Source organism: Quercus suber, unplaced genomic scaffold (genome assembly GCF_002906115.3).
Source record: "Quercus suber isolate HL8 unplaced genomic scaffold, Cork oak 2.0 scaffold_1194, whole genome shotgun sequence".
Lineage (NCBI taxonomy): Eukaryota > Viridiplantae > Streptophyta > Magnoliopsida > Fagales > Fagaceae > Quercus > Quercus suber.
The window spans coordinates 1-2,952 of NW_027070590.1; the positions used below are offsets into that span (position 1 = coordinate 1).

The 2,952-nt window shown below is 33.3% G+C and overlaps 1 long non-coding RNA gene across 1 annotated transcript; it reads left to right on the forward strand.

Annotated features, from left to right (window-relative positions):
• Window positions 1-39: 39 nt before the first annotated feature.
• On the forward strand, window positions 40-2,668 carry LOC136065822 (uncharacterized). Its single transcript, XR_010627445.1, has 3 exons — window positions 40-660; window positions 1,702-1,803; window positions 1,911-2,668. It is a non-coding gene; the product is annotated as an uncharacterized LOC136065822 (long non-coding RNA).
• Window positions 2,669-2,952: the final 284 nt, after the last annotated feature.

The window sequence follows — 2,952 nt, forward strand, 5'->3', positions numbered from 1 at the left end:
AAAAAAAAAAAAAAAAAAAAGGAGAAAACGTGAAACCAAAACGCGCCGCAGCTTTAAGCTGTATCCAAACCCAGGCTATATAACTATCACCCTTATACTTAGGCATGACAACGAGGTGAAGCGAGATCGGATAAGGGTGTCTCATCTTCTATCCAGCTCAAATTCAACCCCAAAAAGCTCCAATCTGATTCCCACTTAAATCAACCATATGCTCCTTCTAACTTCTTTCACAAGGCAAGCCCCAATTTAATTCTAATTTCTGGGTTATGTTCCCAAATTGGTGTAAAAGAAAAGGATTTTATTGGTTCTTGATATGGATATTGTTGTTAATTGTAACTCAACGAACCCATTTGCCATTTTATGTGTTATTGCCTTTTATTAACAAACCAGGAAGAACCTCAAGCAAAATAATGAAGAAACCAGTAAAATTGAGGTTAATATGGAAAAGGTCATTATCATAAGCTGTTTGGGCCTAATTTGGTTCTTCCTCAAATGGGTTTTGTTTATTTTGATCATAGACTCAATGAAAAGTGATGAATTTGTAGTATTATCATAGATGGAGATGATGCAATTCAAATGATTCTGAAATCTTATTGTTGAAAGAGGTTGTAATGGGAAGGTTCCTCAGTGAATTCGTACTGCCTATGCTGCTGTTGACAGGTATTCAATGTTTTTAGTCTAACAAGAATTATTTTTTGTGATTTACAATATGCTGATTTGTAATTTTTTAGGAAGTTCAATATGGATTGCTTTAGGAATTACTCAGCTAAATGTACTTTCAATCTAGGAAGGAAGTGTCATGTTAAGATTGTTTGAAGTGTATGAACTTGGTAGTTTTTTAAACTAAGAGCATCTCCAATAGCGCAGCTAAAGGTAAAATATTCTCCATAATAGAGAATGAGACAAAAAAAGCCACTCTAATAGATTCTTTATACCCAAAAAAATTTTCGGCTCATGAACTGTAGCTCATCAAGTCTAATGGGCTACTGTTCATTCTTCAAATGTTTTTTTTAATTATAATAATCAGGTGTTGAATAAAAAAATGTTGAAAGATGTGTAGTTGTTAAAAAAAGAATAAATAATGAATGAAAAAATAATATTTAAATAAGATAGAGAATAAGATAAAGAATCTGTTGGAAAGTGTATTTGAAAAAATTGGTAGATAAGATAAAAGTTACTGTTCATTCTTCAAATAGTACAAAAATTTGATGAATTTGCTAGTGATACTTTAATAATGCTAGTATATGTGAAAGCATATATGTGTTTCAATGAAATGTTATACTTGAGTAGGTAAATGGGTCGAATTAGAAGCTTGTTTGGGTTTCTCAGTCAATGCTGCATTCCATTTAGTTGAGCTCAATAGAAAAGAAAACAAAGGGAGCACTGGGTTTAATGCCTCTAGAGCCGTATTCATAAAAAGGATATACGGAGAGAACTTTGAGGTAGATTGGTTAAACATTTGGGCTGGTGAAGCATCTATGATTTAAATTGCATCAATCCTAGGATCACTTGAATTCAATGAAGTAGAATTTCTCTCATTAGGTCTGGGTGATGGGTCACACTTGACTAGAATTGAGTATTGATTTCCCTTTTACAATATATGTATGAATTGGATGTTGAATTTGGACTATTTTCTCGCTTTGCTGCATTGAAGGTTCTCATCTCAGGGTTTTATGCTGCTTATTGTTGCACTCTGTACAGCTAGTCACACGAATCAGTCACCCATCTTGGATCTCTTTTCCATTTCTCATTTGTAGCAGCATTGGACTTGTTGATTGGTCTTTAAAAAGTAGGTCTCTTCGGGTAAGCATTATAGTTTACATCAAATGTCGATCTTTCTACTAGTCATTCTACTTAGCAGAAAATGCCAATCTTTTTACTGATTTAAATTTTTCCATACTGGAATGAAGGTGGTGGAGGCATCTTTTGTTGTATGCAGGCTTGAACATCATCCTTCTTTATGTATATCAACTTCCCATTGAGTTTTCTGAGATCTTTCTTTGGGTTGCTGAATTCACTGGGCTCTTTAAAATATCTGCAAAATCAGAGTGGTCGGAAGTTTGTTCTGGTCTTTCCCTCCTACATTTCTATGTCATGGTGAGCTTAGTTTTATTATTACATCTATAAACTAGGTTATGTTTTGTTTGGGGCCATTGTCTGGTATGATGGTATAGTCTTGGTTGTCAAGTGGGGATGCATCATACATGAGTTTAGAGTGGCCACTTCTTGCAAAAGTTCCAAAGCTAATAGCCTTTCTAGGTTTCGGCTGGACCATCACAAGGTAATGACCTTATCAAATGAAACAATTGTGTTCTCATGTTGCAGTTTGTTCCTTATTAGGGTTCTATGCAAATGTGTCAAATTTGTTCTGAATTCCCTAAAAAAAAATGACCACTCTTTCCAGGTTATAACTAGCATATAATTTATCTTGAGAAAAATTAGAATACCATGTTCAATTTTGTGGTCTTATTAAAGTTTTCTTCAATCTAAATCTTGTGATTATAATCTTATGAGTCTGTCAATTGGCCCTCAATTTTTTTTTCTTATTTTTGATCTTTTACGAAAGCTTTTATTTTCCAGTATTAAGAAGTAAGAAATTGGATATTTTAAATTACAATTCTCCCAAAAGCTTAAGCTCATGAAAAATTGTAAATTTAATCATTTAAACACATAATTCTAACACCTCTCCTCACTCTTTCTAGCATGACTTGTTGGCAACAACCTTCCAACATGGATAGCTCATTACTTAGCTTGTTTGCATCTAACCAATTGAAGTGTAATTTTCTGTCCAAAAATTTAAAGAAAGTAATGCCAACATAATGCAAACTAGGCCTGTTTGCATCTTTTGTATTTGCTTGTTTCATCATTGATACTATCATTTAAAAGCCTGCATTCCATGTCAAAAAAGGTGTCTAACTTGCAAGTTCTCACCATATCAAAAAATAAATAAAT